The following is a 19,873-nucleotide window of genomic DNA, read 5'->3' as shown; positions in this document are numbered from 1 at the left end:
ACTCCCCCAATCTGAAATCATCCATGAAAATTATCCAGAAATAAACAATTCATCATTTTATACTGACATCACTAAGAAGCAGGAGGAAATCTCACACTGCCTGAGCATGAATCAGTACGCTATGTCCATGCTGTGTACACTACCCTCCCGTTAGCTATCTCAGCTATCAGGTAGACAGTTTCTGTGTCATTGCTGGTATTCAAGTAGCCCTTATTCTACTTAATAATGATCCCTGAGCTCAAAAGTCACAATGCTGACAATTTTGTAAATGGAATTTTTATGGTATGATTCTGAAATTTCTCCCAAGGCCATGTATCCCCACCTATGGCAATATTGGAGGTGTTGAAGCCCAGTGGAAGGAAGTGAGGTAGATGAGGGCTGCCTTTCAATGGGGTGTTGGAGCCCAGCCCCTCCTTTCTTTTGTTTGCTTCCTGGCTCCCATGAGTGAGCATCATTCTCTGCCACAGATTCCCTCCGAGGTGCACAGCAGTGGAACTACCGGCAGAGCCACAGACTGATGTGAGCCAAATGAGATGTTTCTTCTTTCATTTGCCTGCTTCAGGTGTGTCGTCACAGGATGGAGTGCAGACTCTGTCATGTGTGGCTGTAGCTGTCCTGATTCTGAGGAGCCCTGTTCATCTTCTTCTGCTTGACTTGTCAACCAAAATATCACACTTCTGCACACCGAGAACAGGTACATGGTTCAGTACTGCGCTCAGTGTTAGGCATCAGTTAGATGCAGCCCTCAGGGGTCGGGGTGGTGTGGCTATAAGGAGGGGCCCATCCCTCAGAATGGAGGCTGGCCTGGTGACTTGATGTTATACCCTGGGCAGCAAAGCTGTCTTCAGACTGCGGTGACTCTCCAGAAAAGAGGAAACGGTAACAAACTGTCAGTGTTTGCAAAGACACGGCTGCCTCCTACAAAGTCTAGAGTAAGTCAGAATTCAGCACATGATCAAACAGGAAATACTGGGGGGGAGGGGGAAGGGGAGCTCCTATTCCAGTCACAGTGGTTCCTAAAGCTAGGAAGTGATTAGTAACAATGGAAGCTCTATTCCCAACAAAGGGTCCAACCCAACACCGACAAAACCTTGAGTAGAGAAACACAGAGGGCTCTTGGACCAAGGATCGGTTTTCCCCCCTGAGGAGTCCATAATTCAGTGCAAACAAGATGCAATGCAGTCCGCTGGCTCACTGCCCAAAACCCAGCTCCAGGTTCCACAGCACAGAAAGGGAGGCTGATAGATCTGAGGAGCTGCAGGAAGCTGTGAGACAGAAGTGATCTCCTCCTGGTACGGTGTGAGTGTGTGCAGGGCACAGGTATGCAAGCATTGTGTGCACTCATGTGTCTATATGCGTGTACTACATGTGTGTGCATGCATGTACCTAAGCATGTATGTTTATATGTGAATGAATATATGTGCTTTTGATACATGTGTACCTGTGTGCTACATGTGTATATATCTATGTGCACGTAATATGCATGTGTGTGCCTGTGTATGTATCTTATATGTTTGTGCATAAATGTACATGTGCCTATATGGCCATATATTGTTTCTATGCATGTGTGTTCATGTGTATGTATGTATGTGCACATGTGATATATGTGTCTGTATGTGTGTTACATGTGTGAGTATACATGTATATGCAAATAGGTCCATACATTTGTCTATGCAAATATTCACAGGTGTATGCATATATACATGTATGCAGTTTATGCAATTTTTTGTTTGTGCATATGTGTACATGTTACGTGTGTATGCATGAAAGAAAGGGGGAGGTTGGCCACTCAAAGAGAGGGGCAGCTTGCCTATGAGTAGTTGGAAGAACATTGTTTAGCAAGCTCCTTTCTCTCAGTGTGTGTGTGGGGGGGGGCGGGTGCTGCTTGTCAATCAGTCACCTTTAAGAGGTAGGAATGAGCTAGTCCAAGAAAAACAACCTGGCTCCTGGCCAAGCAGGTCACCACAGGAGCTTCTGGCCCTGACTTGTGGTCACAGCTGAGGGGCCAGACACTATAGTAGAAGATGACAGTGGGGTGTAAACCACAGTTTTTCAGTAGTTTTCACTAACACCTCGCAGGTCACCTGATGCTCTGTAACACACCACCCAAGACCTGGGGCCTTAAATGAACAATTTTCTGGGTTGATGGGTACAGTTCAGAGCATTCATCTGGCATCTTCGAAGCCTGGGTACCATCCCCAGCACCCAGGTCCATCAATCCATTAGTAAATACTAATGACTTACCCTAGCCCCCGTGGTTCTGCAGGCCCTCAGCTTGACTAGGGAAGCTCAGCAGGACTCATTCTGCAGTCACATCTGAAAGAGGGCGGGGCCAAGGGGCACCTATAGCTGAGGCTCTGCAGTTCACAGCACCTACACACAGTCTCTGTAGAGGGACCATTTAACCCATCAGGGAGGCTCTGATTGAGCCCCAGAACACAGGAGACACTCCATTTCCTTTGTCCTAACAGAAGTGTCACCCTGCAAGTCCTGTGAACCAAAATGTGGAAGCCCCACCTCAGGTGCCCAGCTCAGCCTCTGAGTGTGAATCAGCAGAAACAGAGGCCTCCTCAGTCCTCCACCCTCTGCAGCTCCCGGCTCCTCAGCACTGCTTTTTCCCCTCCAGAGTGCACATTCCTGTGGAAGAACACGCTGCCTCGAGCGACACTGTACTGAGCAGGCACGTCCACTGGCAAGCACGTGAGTCTGACAGAGTAAAGTATCCCAGTTCAGGTCAGAGGGAATCCTGACCTGTCTGCTCTGGGCAGGCATCCTAGTCCTCAATGACGGGCAAACGTAGACTCCAGCCTCTCTGGCTTACCGTGCTGACGTCCAGTTCCCACACGGGCCCTGACATGATGGCATCTGCCATCAGTGGTCCCCAGAGTCCAAGCCTGGTCTGAACTTGAGACTTTCCAAAACTATGAGCTGATTCAAACGTTTTCCTTCATGAAGTCAGCTTGACTGTGATGTTATATTATAGTAATGAAAACTATAATAAGAACTTTTTTTTCATCTAACCATTTCTTTTATTGGATATTTTTTAATTTGCATTTTAAATGTTATCCCCTTTCCCTGTTTCCCCTCCAGAAACCCGCTATCCCATCTTCCCTCCCCCTGCTTCTATGAGGGTGCTCCCCCACCTGCACACCCATTCCCTCCCACCTCCCGTCCCTAACATTCCCCTATACTGGGGTATCAAGCCTTGACAGGACCAAGGGCTTCTCTTCCCACTGATACCTGACAAGGCCATCCTCTGCTACGTATATAGCTGGAGCCATAGGTCCATCCCTGTGTACTCCTGGGATGGTGGTTTAGTCCCTGGATGCTCTGGGGGGTCTGGTTGGTTGATATGGTTGATATTGTTGTTAGTAAGAAAGTTTTTTTTTTGTTTTTGTTTTTTTGTTTTTGTTTTTTTGTTTTGTTTTGGTTTGGTTTTTTACTGCAGGTTCTCTCTGTGTAATTCTTTCTACCCGGAACTCCACTAAATAGACCAGGCTGGTCTTGAACTCACAGAGATCCACTATGCTCAGCCTCCTGAGTACTAGGATTAAAGGTGTATACCACCATACTTGTAATACACTATACTTAAAAGTAAAGACAATATGATAAACAGAAAATGAAAGACTAGGAGGATGGGCTGGCCCGATAGATCAGCAGATGTGGGATACTTACATCTCTGGCTTGGCAGCCTAAACTCAATTTCCAGAATCCAGGTAAAGAAAAGAACTGATTTCATTGAGTTGTCCTCTGACCTCCACACACAGTGTCAAAAGCACCCCACCCCCAAGATGTGCATATAAACTCATTAAAAGTTTATTTATTGTTATATATCATTATATAAAAAGCTATATAATGAAGGTTAAGAGACAACTTAAGCAAAAGACAGGCCATCTTTGAAAGGTTCAAAACAGAAAGAAATCTAGCAGTCTGGATCCCAGAGAGAAAACTAAAGAAATTGGGAGGTGGGGAGCAGGCAAACCAGGAGCAAAAAGTCTGATGACTTCAATGTCAGAGGAGAAAAGATAAGGTTTAGAGCAAATCTGTTGTAAGGGACAAAAATGAGTCATTTTAGTTGCAAAAAAAGAACAATGAGTGGAGAATTCATCTTGTTAATAGCGAGCTTAAGTTCCCAAGCAGAGCTGTGGGATGCCGGGCAGCTGAGGAACGGGGAGGAAAATGGGGAACGCCAAGGGTGTGCTGAAGATTGCTGTTCATCTCACAAGAGCCGAAGCTCCCACAGCAAACGGAAGCACCCTGTGCGGTGTTTATATTCATGAGACTGTCCGTCTGACAGGCTCCGAGTGTCTTCCCTGAGCTCACATGAGACTTCACAAGACCGCCCGTGTGTGAAGGCGCAGGGGAAGTCCGCCCGAATTAAGCAGAGTCAGCAGGGCAGAAACCCACATCTACCTCACGGGACCGAGTCAGATCCACGAACGGGGGAGCTTTTCAAGCTTCCTCACCGGTCTGGAAAAGATCGAAAGTTACATTAGTGAAGACAGAACATAAGGCGGAAAATAAGCACTTGTGGAAAAGATGAACGAGCTCAAACTAAACTGAGATTACCAGCAAATATGAATGTCGGATGAGCAGATAAATCCCAGGCAAAATTTAAAGCGGGAGCAGCATAAATTAGGAAACTGAATTATCAGTAACTATTGAAGAAGTTGAGACAGTGGTCAAAGACCTATTTTCCAGATATTTTGGGCTGAACGAGTTTAACCAAATTCTCTAAGAAAGGGTCTAAACAACCCGTTACATTGTTTCAGAAACTAAGGAATGAGAAGCCTGTGGAGGGAAAGAGGGGGAAATGGGAGAGGGAGGGGGTGTTTATGAAGCAAGAATAAAACGGAAAGCTCTCCACATCACATGGCTCATGAAAAAAAGAGGCAGAGAAGAATGGGTGGGGACTGAGATGCGAAGTCTCCTTTTCAATGGGTCTGGAATTGGGATTACCTAAGAGACCTACCTCTGGTTGAGTCTATGAGGGTGTGTCCAGGGGGGTTTAACTGAGGAGGAAAGGTCCAGCCTAAAACAGCATCAGCACCCTATAGGCTGGGATCCCAGGATGAACTAAAAGGAAAAATGGCGGAAGCCAGCTGAACAGCAACACACATTTTTTTCTGCTTCCTGAGTATGAAAGCAACGTGATCAGCTGCCCCCACACTCCTGCTGCCACGATTTCGCCGCCATGATGGACTGAACCCTCAAACCATGAGTCAAAGTAAAACCTCTCTTGCTTAAGTTAATTTTGTTAGGTATTTTTTAATTTGATGTTTAAAATTTTTATGTGAGTGTTTTGTCTGCATGTATATCTACACACTACGTGCATGCCTGGTGCTTGCAGAGGCCAGAAGAGGGGGTCAGATGCCCTATGATTAGAATTACAGAGGTGGTGGTCCACCGTGTGAATGCTAGCAATCAAACCCAGGTTACTGTTGACTCAACTGCTGAGCTACCTCCCCATCTCTTCCTATTAGACGTATGCATTTATGTGTATATATGTTTATGCACGTGCCATGGAGAGCAGAGGACAGCTTGGGTCCTCTCCTTCTACCACATGGGTCCTAGGGACTAAAGTCATCAGGTTTGGTGGCCAATCCCTTTATCCACTGGTCCATCTCACTAGCTATTGTCAAGTGTCTCATCCCAACAAAGAGAAAACAAACACAGTGTGTTGAAACCTCACGTACCTCATGATTTGATTAATAAAATTGAGTAGGCTGATGTGTGATGTAAGGAGCCAGTGGAGAAGCCCCCTCCTGAGTGAGCTGAAGGGTTGGAGGTTTCTGGTCCTGGGTGCCTCCTAAAGGGCATGTACCTGTCACATCCCGACTCTCACATATGCAAGTACCTGTACATGTAATGTACCCAATAAAGTTGGTGGGAAATAAAAAGTGAGAGAATAGGTTAATAAGAAATTTACCACCCCCCAAAAAAATCCACCAGTGGGAAAATCCAGGTGTCTTACCCAGCCCAGAATGCCATGTGCTAATGTCCAGCATGGTAGAAGGGACTGTCCTCACTATGTGTCCAAACCACAGCCTGTCCCTCCTATGTCAGACACTGTCTGCATCAACTAGGAGCACCCCTCCGTGCATACCTGCTCAACATAGTCCAGAGACAAGATGGGGAAAGAGGGTCAGGGTTGGGCTGAGAATCCACGGTAGGATGCTTGCCTAACACACACAAGCCCTGGGTTCCGTTACCAGCACAGTAAAAATATATACATTGAGCTATAATGTGTCAAAGGGAATAGGTGCTTTACGTGGAGCAAAATAAGCTCAATGCTTTGGCTTTAGCCTGGCATGGAGGGGGCTTTTCATGTCTGAGTACGTTCTGGAGTGACCTAACCCTAACCCATGAAAAGATTAAGAGTCCAGTGAAATGGTTCAATGTGCGTATTAGTCAGGGTCTCCCAAAAGAATAAATCAACAGAATGAACATATATGAAAAGGGAGTTTATTAGCTTGCCTTACATCTTGAGGTCAGAGTAGTCCTACAATGTCTGTGTCACACTGGAAAGGCCAAGAGCCCCAGTAGTCGCTCAGTCTCTAAAGCAACTCGACCATCCCATTCTGGTGGCCGAGGCCTGGAGAGACACTGTTTTTTGGTCCCTGTGCTTGTCAGTTTTTTGTCAACTTGACAGAAGCTGACTGAGGGTTATATGAGAACAGGAAGTCTTAATTGAGGATATGCCCCATCACATTACCCTATAGGCAAGTCTGTGGGGAATCGTCTTGATTATTGACTGATGTGCATGGGTCCATAGGCTGGAGGTGGTGCCACTCTTGGGCAGGTGGTCCTGAATAGCAAAAGAAAGCAGACTGAACAGGGTATGGATGGTGCATGACTTTAATCCCAGCACTCAGGAGGCAGAGGAGGGCAGATCTCTGTGAGTTTGATGCCAGCCTGGTCTACATGTAGCATTCCAAGCTAGCAAGAGCTATACAATGAGACCCTGTCTCGAAGAAAAAAGAAAGGAAGTAGACTGTGCAAGCCATGGTGAGCAAGCCAATAGCACCCCTCCATGTCTCTGCTTCAGTCCCTGCTGAACAGCCAATGCTCTTCTTAGACATATATTCATACACCGCTGACATATAGTCATTGCTGAATGTAAGGACATTTATTTGTGACCTCAGGGTAGGGAAGATGTCTTAGCAAACACAAAAGCAGAAAGCAGAAATGGGAAGTAGATGGATTGGACATTTTAAAATGAAGGAGAGCTATCTCATAAAGACATGGTAGCCTGTGACCCTGGTCCTAGCTACTCCAGCCACGGGGGGGGGGGGGGGGGAGACAAGTGGGAGGTGAGGAGTTTGAGCCCAACCTGGTCAACAGATTGGAAACCCTGTCTCAAAAAAAATGTTTCTTGGTAATTAAAATGCAACACCCAGTCAAACTGCAGTCAGAGGTCCTGAGGGATGAGTTAACTTCATGCAGCTGAGATGAGCTAACTTCAGCAACTCTCTCTCTCTCTCTCTCTCTCTCTCTCTCTCTCTCTCTCTCTCTCCAAAAGGGTGGAGCAAGGCAGCAGAGACAGAGACAGAGAGTACCTAAGAGGCACAGGGAAGCTTCAGTCATCAGAAATCCACATATAAATGTCCTCCACAGCAATGACAATCAGATAGATAGATAGATAGATAGATAGATAGATAGATAGATAGATAGATAGATAGATAGATAGATGGATGGATGGATGGATGGATGGATGGATGGATGGATGGATGGACAGGTGGATGGATGGATCGACGGACGGACGGACAGACAGACAGACAGACAGACAGCTCTCCCCCTACCCCATCAGGCAAATACAGAGGAGCCGAAGAAGCCCTTGTCTTCAGCGGGATTGAAAACTGGTGCTGTGGTTCCCAGAAAGTGAGCTGAAGCCCGCAGGAGAGCAAGGGCAGAGGCACTCATGCACCATCGTCATCTGGGGACTCTGTAGCAGTGCTGGCTGAAGCAAAGCGCCAGGAGCCATGTGTCGAGCATGAGAAGCTCTCTGGGCCAACCTTACAGCACTGGATGACTGAGGTGAACTCTACTGCACTTGACACAAAACAAGGCTGAGTGTTTTATAAAGATAAATAGCTACGCAAAGATGCTTATCAAGCCAATGACTAGTGCCCGGACCGAGGGGAGTCTAAGAAGAGAAAACTACTACAAAACAGGAAAAGGAACAGTAAGAATGACGACAGCAGCCAAGACAGGGAGCGAGATCGTCATCTCAACGCTCGCCTCTGGGGCCCCGTAAATAAATAATTAACTCAGTGTGAGTCCCTTGTGTCCAATAAATAAAAAGCATCATTAATGAGTTAATTCAGTGTAAGAGCAATCCACGCCCCAGCGGGATCTCACTGAAGACCTGGACGCACAAGTCTCTTACATCTGTGTGGGCCACAAAATGTTTTAGGGGGTTGCAAAAATAACTCAAGGCTTAAAGTGATAACAAGATGGACAGCAAGCACCACAGAGAACATGCAGTTTGGTGGACTCAGCGGAGCCTTGAACATGGGCAAGCTGGCCATCCCCTCACAGTCGGCACAGTGGTAACCTCTGTTAATGATTCCATAAAAGTGGGGGTATAGCTCAGAGGGAGTGCACTGGCCTGGCACGCACGAGACCCGAGGCCCCATCCCCAGCAACATCAACCAACCGACCAACCAATCGATATAAGAAAGCTGGCCCGAACTGAGAAAATCCAAAGTGGGAAAGGCCCTTTTCTTTTATGGTGACTTAAAATGAAAATTTCAAAGTCAGGCATCATGGTACTAACTAGGAATTCCAGCATTTGGCAGGCAGAGGTAGAAAGAGTACAAGGCCAGCCTGAGCTACATAAGACTTTAATGGGTAACGATGATCTTTAAAATTAGTCTAAAAGGAAAACAAATCGTGCATAGGAAAATATGCCATCAATTTTCCAGCACAAATGGCAGATGGGAAAATACTCAGAATATCTCATGCAGGATTGACACGTCATGGAGGGAAGGAACTGGAGCTAAGCTGGGAGGGGCTTGTGGGGAGGGGGTGCCTTTAAACCCAGCATTTGGAAGGCAGAGGCAGGCTGGTCTCTGAGTTCAAGACCAACCTGGTCTGCAGAACAAGTTCCAGAATAGCCATGGCTACACAGAGAAACCCTGTCTTGAGAGAAAGAAAGAAAGAAAGAAAGAAAGAAAGAAAGAAAGAAAGAAAGAAAGAAAGAAAGAAAGAGGGAGGGGAGGGGAGGGGAAGGGAAGGGAAGGAAAGGAAAGGAAGGAAGGAAGGAAGGGGAAAGGAAGGGAAGGAAGAAAGGAAGGAAGGAAGGAAGGAAGGAAGGAAGGAAGGAAGGAAGGAAGGAAGGAAGACAAATAGCTTGAAACAGAAACATGCAGACTACTGGAAACATGGGAACCCGCTGTCTAGAACAGAGAACGCCTAATTCCAGGAGATCCTTGGTTCTGACCATCACAGTTCCTGGATCTATCTGGCCTTGGAAGGGCGGAGAGCCTTGGCTCTCCTGGAGGTAGAGCTGGGTATATCTGCTTGGAAACTCTACACATTCTTACAATATTTTACACTTGCGGCTAATTTTCAAACATACGATGAATATGTATATTTTTTTCTATTTACAAAAATAAAGTCTGCTCACTTTAGAAAGTCCAGAAATTCAGAAAAATATTCTATAAGCAAATGTTTTAGCACCGGGGCTGTAGAGATGGCTCAGTGGTTTAAAGCACTCGCTGCTCCTGCAGAGGACTCAGGTCATGCCCAGCACCTCATTTCAGCTCACAGTTGTCTATAACTCCAGGTCCAGGAGATCCAATACCCTCTTCTGATCTCTAAGAACACTGTACATGCACAGTGCACACACAAAATGCAGACAAAACACCCATACACATAAAATAAATAAATCTAAAAGACAAAAGACCATGCTCCCCTCATACGACCCATCATAAACACCAACTGGGTTGCTCTGTGCATGGCTGTCCGGCCCCTCTCTGGCATCTGTGGATGGTCACTCATCCTCTACAGGCAAGTGTGAGTAGCCATAGGTTGTCACACACAGGGGGCAAATGGCAATGACAAGGTCACCCGGAAGGTCTCTGTAGGCTTGCCCACTTCCTGCATCCAGCCCAGTTCAAGGTTGAAGTGAAGGCCAGGTCTTCCACTAAAGGTGGGATGGGCCAGCCTCTGGGGTGAGAAGCCCAGCTCAAATGAGAATGGCAGATCAGGCTAAACTGCCACAGAGGAGACGGCAGGGTTACCCCCTTGTTCTGTCTACCTCTCCAGAGCATGCTCTCTGTAGTTCCAGACTCGGGCTATCCTAACTGGGAGCAGAGGGGCTTCCTTTGTTCTACCAAAGCCCTGGAATGGCATTGTGAGTGGGTGGGGTCTGGCTGGCATCTTCATCCTTTCTAATCACATCCCAGCACCGAGGGGTGAGTGCCTAGACTACTCAGGCTGCGACCTGGAGTACCACGCCTGATAACCTGATGACCTGATAACCTTCCAGCCAGGCTTTCATAGCTCCAAGAGAGGCTCGAGGCCCTTGTAAAGAATGATTGGGGTCACCGGGGCAGGACAGGACAGGCCCTGGCTCACAGTGGCCTCCTACTCATCCACCCGACCATCCCAGGCCACCTCTCTCCAGAGGATGGTTCTTCTCGGCAGCCCTGTTTCAGGGGAAGATACCAAGATCAAGGAACATGTTCAGAAAATGGAAATATTTGGCCAAGCTTTCAGAGATTTAATTAAAATTAATATTATGTCTTATCGAAGCAGAAAGCTCAGTGCTGCACATGTAGGAGAATCTATTTAAGCAATTAGCCGAATGTAACATGAAGTCCAGCCATCCACAAGACCCTCTACGCTCCACCTGCAGCCCGAATTGCTGCTGATACCACAGGAGACAGACTAGTGGACCGCTCCAACCAACAACCAAGAATGCGGCAAGAGGGCAGTCCAGACACCAGAGAGGGAGGGCAGGAGTGTGGATCTTAGAGACCCATCCTACATACACACTTCAGCATGAGTGAGAAACAGTCAGGGGAGAGTCACATAGCAGTTCCAGCAGCCCCGGCTATGTGTCCTTAAGCAAATTGTTCACCATCTCTGGGCCATAGTGGAGGAAAGTGATAATCCACAAACCTAGGTTCTGATGTTTTTATGACAGCCCAGTAGGAATGAGTATTTTCCTTTTCTTCTTTCCCCAGTGCCAGGGGTTCAACCAAGTGCATTGTGCATGCTAAGTAAGCATGCCCCACTGACCTACATCTTCTGCCATTGATTGATTGATCCATTCATTCATTCATTGCTTTATTCATTCATTTACTTTAATGTGTTTTGCTTACATGTATGCCTGTGTGCCACATGTGTGTCTTGTGCCCCACAGAGACCAAAAGAGAGTGTCAGATACCCTGGAACTGGAGTGATAGATAGTTATGAGCCACCACATGGGGGCTAGGAATCGAACCCAGGTCCTCTACAAGTGCAGCCAGTGCTCTTAACCTCTGAGTCAACTCTCTAGTCCTTATTTTTTGAGTCAAGTTCTCTCATTAACATGGAACTTAAGCCCGAGTAAGCTCGGCTTTCTGGCCAGGCAAGCACCTTTCTGCCTGCACTTCCTCTATGAATTACAAGTGTGTGCTCATACACACTACCCCCCCCCTTTTTTTTCTTTTTTTTTCAGAGCTGGGGACTGAACCCAGGGCCTTGTGCTTGCTAGGCAAGTGCTCTACCATTAAGCTAAATCCCCAACCCCTCCCCTTTCTTTTTAACAATGGGTTTTGGGAACCAAACTCAGGTTCTCGTGCTTGCAAGACAATGAACTGAGAATGAGATGTGATGTAGTTTTTTGAGACCCTCAGTGATGTACTTCATCCAGCGAAACGCTCCACAAACAGCATTGCTAATTAGGAACCCCTAGTCTGCATACTGGGTGCTATCTGCAGGGATCTGCGGGCTCTGGCCTGGAGCAGCCAAAGAGCTGCAGCTGTCCAAGAGGAAGCCAAAGCCAAGTGGGCTGCTGACCCTCTCCTGCAGCTGATGCCCCGGAGTCAGTGGCAGGTAGCAGGATGCAGCAGGAGGATGCCCCGGAGTAGAATTCTCTCCCGAAGTTTTCATGGCTAGAAGCTAGGCTCAAGCAGCTTCCAGTGATGAAAGCTTCAGGAGAGAATTCTCTTCCCCAGGGTGTTACTGCTCTACAAGACAGACACTGTCAGGTGGTCTTAGGTGAAATACCTCGTGAACTTTATTCCTTGTGGATAGTCTCTTAGAAACATTTTCGGGTAGGTTGGGGTCTAAAGGCAGATGTTGTCTATTGGCTTGATCTGAGATGTTAAGGAGGCCTCATCTGCATGAGGAGGGGCTTTGGGTGTTGCCTCTTCGTGACTGATTGTCACAGTCCTCTCCATGGGGTGTCATGGTCAGGAGTAGATTTAAATGCCTACCATTCATTCTCAGTTATGAAAATTGCTGGGGTTTCTAAATCCATTCGCTCGACCTTACCAAGTTTTCTGTCTGGTGGCACAGTCCACTTCCCACAGGGGACCAAGTATTCAATGTCCAAAACTGCAGACAAGCATTCTTATTCAGGTCACCACACTTCACTCTCTGGCATCCATAGTGTCATGACTACATTGCAATGCAAAATGTCCCCATAGACTTCAACACTTTTTAAACAGTGTTTAAAAGTCCAAAGTCTCTTTTGAGATCCAAGGCAATCTCTTAACTGTAATTCCCTATAAAATCCAAAGCAAATTACGTACGTCCAACATACAAAGGCACCAAACATGCATTATCATTCCAAAGGGAGGAATGGGGGTGTAGTGAGGAAATACTGGGCCAAAGCAGGGTGAACTACACATTCTGTAGCCCCATGTCCAGTATCAAAGGGTTCAGATGGCTCCAGACTTCCAGCTCTGCTGCTGTTGGCGTTCAGTGAACCATTGACTTGGACTAGACACTCCATAGCTAGAAAGAAGGGATTTTGGAGATCACACTGCCAAGGCTGTCTCTCAGGGTTGGGGAGCAGAGAGAAGCAAAATGGCAGAAAAATGAGAGGATTTTATATGACAGTCATCAAGGTTGGGGTCTTTGAATTGGGTGCTGTTACCTAAGGGAGTTGACATTTGGGGTGAATTGACAGAGGTTCCTTGTAAGGAAGGTCATGTGGCAATGCTGGACCTCTTTTTTTTTCTTTTTTTTTTTCTTTTTTTCGGAGCTGGGGACCGAACCCAGGGTCTTGCGCTTGCTAGGCAAGCGCTCTACCACTGAGCTAAATCACCAACCCTGCTGGATCTCTTTTTACCCCGTAATAGTCCTTTGGTTTCCCCCATCAGTGGCCTTCTCTTTAGGACGTTGTCACCAGTACTGCCATTTTGGTGGCCCACTTTGAACCTAATAGCTGTCTAAAATCTCTCTCTCTCTCTCTCTCTCTCTCTCTCTCTCTCTCTCTCTCTCTCTTCCCCCCCCCCCCCCCCCCGCTGGCTCCACTCTCTGTATTCTCAGCTCTTGCCTTGACAGATATTCCAAAGTTCTGGCATCTCAAACACCTTGAGGTCTGTGCCACAAGCTAGGCCTTTCTAAAGGCCTCTCAGGGGTTGGGGATTTAGCTCAGTGGTAGAGCGCTTGCCTAGCAAGTGCAAGGCCCTGGGTTCGGTCCTCAGCTCAAAAAAAAAAAAAAAAAAGAAGGCCTCTCAGGAACTCTGTGCAAGCGCTTTCTTGCCACAAGTCATCTGGCCTCTGCATCTCTCCATAGACCCATAGACCCTTCACTCACATGTCCTTCTGACTCTAAACCAGCTCCATGTGGACAACATGGCCAGGCTTGGCTGCCAGCTTTGGATGGACCCTTGACCCCATGAGTCACATTTCCAGCAGCTTCTGTGGTTTCTTAGGCTCTCTCTCAAGTTGTAAGTTTAGCTGGTTAGGGTCTTCCCCTGAGAGCACCTCGCCTTGTTCTTGCTGCATATTGGCCTGGCTGCCGTGCTAAGTTCCCAGGCTCTGGTCTTCTCTTCAAACCGTACAATTTCTATTTCTTTTTGCCCAAATTGTTATCTTCCACTGTAGACCTGCACAAGAATGATTACCGATAGCCACGTGACAGAGTCAGTCAGGCTGTCGTGAAGTCTCCACCAAAGAAATTAGGCCATGACTTTTCTAATTTAGCCATAGGAAAGTTTAGGAGACATGGCAGAAAGCAGCCCGAAGTCTTGTGAAAATATCACAAGAACTGTCTCCAGCTCAGCTGATAACATCGCTTCCCTCTGAAGTCTCTTGAGCCGAGTCCTCCCGGCTCTTAGAGCTACTGATTCCCAGGCTCTCGTGAAGATGGCCTATTAAGGTCTACTTACTGCATCAACAGTCTTTCTAGTCAAAAGTTTCAGTCTTCCACATTTCTAATATATATATACACATATATTATGTAATATATATGTAATGTATATGTATTCAGGTCTGTCATGGCAATAACCTACTCCCTTAGTCCCTGTACTAACCTCTGTTTTGGTTACTTTTCTACTGTTATGAGAAAACACCATGACAACAGAAACTTTTAGAATGAAGGGGTTTTGGCTTATGGCTCCATAGGGATAAGAGTCCACCATAATGGAGATGCATAGCAGCAAACAGTAGGCACGGTGGTTGGATCTGGGAGCTGAGAACTCATACCTTAAACCAGAAAGACACAAGAATGATAAACGGCTTTTGAGAACTCGAAGCCCCCTCCCTTCAGTTATATAATCTTCCAGCAAGGCTGCATCTCCGAATCCTACATCAGCAACTAACTGGGGACCATAGTCTCTGATCAGAGCCTACAGGGGTTGTTCTCATTCAAACTACCCCACAAATCAATCTCTTCTGTTCTCCATAAACTACCCAGTCTGCCCAGACCTTTGTTAATGTGATTTCACATTAGAAATCCCATCTCTTGAGTTATTCTGGAGTATTAGGACACATCCACTGGGAGTTAGCTGGCTAGGGTGAGAAGCAGTGTCCCCTGCAATGGGCATGCTAACCATTCAACAGGCAATGGCCTGTGTGCCTAAGGACATCTGCAGAGTGGGAAGTCAGGAGCCCACATACAGCAGCCTCTCAGGAAGGCCATGTGAGTCACAGAGTAGCTTCTGCATTTGAGTCACACAGCATCACTTGAGGTGTTTAGATCCGTTTTAGGGGGTTGGTCTGGTGCTACTTGTATTCAAATACTAAATTCTGTACTACAAGATCTGGTTGCTTCAAGACGAGTGACTCCTCATGTATACCAGCTTTTGTTGTATAAACCTTACCCCTGAGTTATCCATGATTGCTTAATAAGGAAGTCCACAGCCTTGGCTGGCCCGAAGAAAGTGGGAGTCTCACTCAGGGACCACAAGGAATAGAAGGAGGCAAGAAAGGAGTTACCATGGGTAAGTGGACCATGAGTGAATGGAGCTGGTATGTTGGAGTAGGACCATCCCAGGTGGAACACGGCAAGTGATGTCTCAGGGTTATTGGCAGGGAAGTAGAGAAATAGCATAGAGGGTTGATATCTGTCCAGCTCTAGTGCTTTAAGGCTTATTGTAAATATAAAGGCTCTGTGTCTTTTATTTGGGAACTAAATGATCTAAATGGAATTGAAACCCAAAAGATATATATAAAACAACAAGGGGATGTGTCTTAGTTAGGGTCTTACTGCCATGAACAGACGCCATGACCAAGGCTACTCTTATAAAGGACAATATTTCATTGGGGCTGGCTTACAGGTTCAGAGGTTCAGTCCATTATCATCAAGGTGAGAGCATGGCAGCATCCAGGCAGGCATGGCATAGGAGGAGCTGAGAGTCCTACATCTTCATCTGAAGGCTGCTAGAAGAAGACTGAGAGCGTTAGGATGAGGGTCTTAAATCCCATGCCACAGTGACACACTTCCTCCAAGGCCACGTCTCCTAATAGTGCCACCCCTTAGGCCAAGGATTCAAATTGTCACAGGGTGTAACAAACCCCCAATATAATATTTACTACAACAATCCCTCTTCACTGGAATAGAACATTTCTATTGCAGAAAGAACATGGATGCCAAGACCAGGCCTGGTCCTCACCTGGCTGTTTTGTGTCATCCTCTTTGGTACTCAGGCCCAGTGTCTATCATCTGACCTTTCACTATGGCAGAGAGACTGTGTGGCTGGAGGCTCCCTTTTCTAACTGCTAGCCCTAGGACAGGAGGGAGACCAGGCAATGCTCACAACCGCTGCTTAGTCTCTCAGAGGCGCCTTTTGAGGACTGTCAAAGACATTAGCCTTTTAAACATCATATAGATAGATATTCACCCAGACACTGACTGAAATAGCTAGGGAGGGGAAGAAGGTGAGGGCTCATAGACAGTTCATATGGAGTAAGCTAAGAAGGAGAATTACCACCCAGATGTAAGTTACACTCTTGAAAACCACGAAGACAGCACATGGTCACAGTGACGGTGAAGGTCAGCATAACCATGACCCCCACTGGCTAAATACACCCATTTTAAGCCCAGCCGAGATTTGCTTACATTGCTTCTTCTTTATCCTACAGCTCAGGAGAGCCCTTTTGCCCCCACCGTCCGTCCGTCTGTGTGCCCCAGCTATAAAATGGGGAGGATGCTAACGAAGCTGCTGGTCATCCCAGCAGACGAGTCGGAACCAAGCCACAGGGACAGTCCCATAAAGATTGTCCCTGATGTTCAAAGGATTCTAGGGCAGGAGGGAAAGGCAGAAGGACTGCCATAGTGCTGTCAGGGGCAGTGTCTGGGTTGCTTCACCTATTCTGGATCTCTCACCTCAATCACAAGGAAGCAGATTCAATGTCACCCAAGACAAGGGTCCAGTGTGAGGATCATGGGATAATCCTAGAAGACCTAGTCGAGAGGGACAGAAATGTTAGGGTAGAGTTCAGCAATAGCTTCATCAAAGACTACCGTGTAGGCAGTGGCCTCAGGCAGCCGATGCCCAGAGATCATAGGGCTGGGCTTTGAGACAGTGCCCAACCTACACAGTATAGAACCCTCTATGCTCAGGCCCTTGGCTCTCCCTGTATCTACTGCCCACTGCTGCCTCCCAACCCTTCTTCCCATGTGGTCAGTAACATAATGCCCACCAAAGATGTCCACATCCTAATCTTTGGACCTGGGCACTCGCCAGTTTAAGCTGCAAAGAGACTTTGCCGGTGTAACTAGGTTTGAGGCCTTGAGCCGCCTAGACTATCCTGGCCTTTCCACACGATCAAGGCCATCTTAAGTTGCTTCTCAGAGACCAGCATCAGAAAGGACAGACCCAGAGACAGAAGCCAAGGTTGGAGCCACAAGCCTGAAAAGGGTGACAGGTCCCAGGCAGTCTGTGGCCACTGACCAAGCAGGCTGCACACTGCTAGGGCTTTGGTACAGAAAGTCCCTCGGCTGACAGCTTGATTGGGTCTGTGTGCCCACTTCAGTCCTGGCCTCTCTGTGTTTAAGGTGATCTGTCACAGCAAGGGTCTGAAACTAACATAACTTGCCTGCGGTCAGCTCTGTCCACCCACGCTCACCCATCAAACTTCTGTCCCCTCTGCCAAGTCTCCTTCCTCTACTGCCCTGGGATGCCCAGACTGGCCATGCTTGCACCACCATGTAAGCAAGGATTCCACACCCAGAGCCCCTCACTGAGATTAAAGGCCCTATGGCCTGGTGTCTGTTATCCTCTCTGCCCTCTGGTCTAATGGGGCCTCTTTCCAATGCAAAAGGCGTGATCCCAGACCTCATGAACATGCGTGAAATTAAGGAGATACATTGTGCCAGGAAATCATTGGGCTTCGGGGTGGGCCCAAGAACACATCCAAGACTTGTTAGCCACTTTTCTCTCTGTGGTAGCTTTGTTCCCAGGAGGGCATGCTCTCAAGCTTCAGACTTGGGATTGCCCAACGTTTTCACTCCTGCCAAAGAGGTTTCCAGGTAGCTCATGAAGGACAAGAGCTGTTGACCAATGGGCCTGTGCCCATCTGCCCGCCAATCACACAGCTGGAGTAGTGTGAGTCTCTCCTTGGCTGAGACCGGTTTGTGTGCCCATTCATAGGCTTAGTGGGTAGTGCCAACCCCAGAAAACCCACTTGAGGACAGTTTGAGAGTTTGAGTGCTGGAAGAAGCTGTGGAGACAGCATGGGTACAGTGTGGGCAGAGAAGACACATGCCACACGGTATGTCTGAACCTCAGCCGTCCCACACTCCTCCAGCAGATGTCCAAAACTCACTCCTTCCCCTGTCAGTCTCTGTCTTGGGTGCCTTCTGTCCTGGCTGTCCCATACTTTCCCCCAGAAAGCCTCTCAAACCCCAGACCTTACAGCTGCCTCCTCTGGGCTCCCACAGCTGGTGCCTCTTAGGGGACTTGCCACACACAGCAGGGCATGTGTGACCAGGTGACTGGCTCCTGCTGGGCACCTCCTAACCCAGTGGCCAGTGGGACAGCCGCCAATATGGAGACCTGCTGTACACTACGCTGCACCCCAGTGCCTGAGGGCTTTGCACCTGGGCAGTGGACAGTGTTCACCCCTGAAATTGGTGCTCAGCTAAGGAAATGTGGTTCAGACGACAAGCACTCGGGCTGCAAAGGGCTGTAGATCTGGGCTTTCAGCCTTGTCTAATCCACAGCACTGGAGAAGCAGGAAGTGAGTCTGCGAGTCTCTGGATTGTCTGTAGTATGGAATCCTACACTCCCTTTGTGACAACAGGTCCCAGTCCCAGGCTCCCTTCTGCAGGGTGTTGACTTGGAGTCTCACAGTACAAGGTCAATATTTCCAGGACTTTCTTTCCCTGTGGGAATACATGTAAGTTAACAATAATGCTTCCCAGCTGGGCATGGTAGCACATGCCTTTGGTGCAAGTATTCATTTCTGTGAGTTCAAGGCCAGCCTAGTCTACAAAGTGAGTTTCAGGACAGCCTGGGCTACACAGAGGAACTCTGTCTTGAGAAAAAATAAATAAAAACAAAAACAAAAAACAAGCAAAACAAAACAAAACAATAATGTCTCCCTCTAACAATTGAAATAAAAGAAAAAGACCTTCCAGCACTTAGCACAGTGCCCACCTGAACCCAGAGGTAGAGAAGGCACCACTCTGGCCAACAGAAGACAATGGTTCCTGAAGCTTCCTCTCCTGAGCTAGTGAAGATGGAGGGCACCTCTCCCTCATGCTCAGAGCCAGAAGAAGGGGGTGTGGAATGGAGCTCAATCTCACCCCCCACCCCACCCCATCCTCAAGCTGTGGACTTCTGATACCTGCTTTCTCTCAGGAAGAACATGCCCCCAAGAGCAGGAGAAAGCGGCCCAGCACCCGGGTTGCCGTGGAAACCATTGAGTGTAAATTTCATTTTCTGCCTTGCCCAGCTAAGCTATCGATTCAGAAAGAGGGAGAGAAATTGGGAGGTGTTTCCCTCCCAAAGTGAGGCAGAAAGCAAAATCTGGGACATACAGAGCAGGGATCGAAAGCAAGATAGAGAAAGATGGAAATGGGCTGGGCTGTGTAGAGGATAAGGTGGACTGGAGAACTGCTTCGTCCTCATTTTGCTGGCACTGGTGAGCGCCAACTCCAGGACAGGCTCTAGAGGGGGCTTGGCCAGTAGGACAGCCACCTGCTGTCTATGCAGTGTGGCTGCCTTCTGTGCAGTCTTCCAGATGTTTGATGTGGACCACATGGCCAAAGCCTTCTCAACTTGTTTTCTAGTGTGTGCAAAAGCAGAGCACAGTTGGTTAGTCTTGGGGACAACACCCCTCTGTCTCCTGTCCTCTCTAGAATGTTCTTTTTCTCCTCTCTGTACTTAAATTCCCTCCACTCATTGGTGCCTTCAGTGTCCACTGGGACAGAAGTTGTGCCCAGAAGCTGCAGTGGAAAACCTCAGGTCACCTATAAGGA

General features: G+C 47.6%; 2 long non-coding RNA genes across 13 annotated transcripts in view; one reads left to right on the top strand and one right to left on the bottom strand.

The window, feature by feature from the left end:
- LOC102554942 (uncharacterized) overlaps positions 1-19,873 on the bottom strand; it is a 106,332-nt gene that overhangs the window by 39,094 nt on the left and 47,365 nt on the right. For 2 of the 10 annotated variants that reach the window (XR_015686830.1, XR_015686831.1), the window contains exons 3-6: positions 16,775-16,852; positions 15,724-15,825; positions 4,973-5,076; positions 3,805-4,470 (exon numbers count right to left, since the gene is read on the bottom strand). This is a non-coding gene — a long non-coding RNA (uncharacterized LOC102554942). Of the gene's footprint in view, positions 1-3,718; positions 4,471-4,972; positions 5,077-15,723; positions 15,829-16,774; positions 16,853-19,873 lie in introns of those variants that run through there. The other 8 variants (XR_015686832.1, XR_015686829.1, XR_015686827.1 and 5 more) reach the window with 6 other exon arrangements.
- Positions 412-5,730, top strand: LOC102555035 (uncharacterized). 3 transcript variants are annotated; one of them, XR_015686823.1, is made up of 3 exons: positions 412-694; positions 2,472-2,700; positions 3,449-5,730. It is a non-coding gene; the product is annotated as an uncharacterized LOC102555035 (long non-coding RNA). The 3 variants fall into 3 exon arrangements; XR_015686821.1 differs by lacking the exon at positions 412-694 and adding an exon at positions 1,012-1,292; XR_015686822.1 differs by lacking the exon at positions 412-694 and adding an exon at positions 1,025-1,320.

Source organism: Rattus norvegicus, chromosome 4 (assembly GCF_021556685.1).
Source record: "Rattus norvegicus strain SHRSP/BbbUtx chromosome 4, alternate assembly SHRSP_T2T, whole genome shotgun sequence".
NCBI lineage: Eukaryota > Metazoa > Chordata > Mammalia > Rodentia > Muridae > Rattus > Rattus norvegicus.
This window is presented reverse-complemented; position numbering and strand designations above follow the sequence as displayed.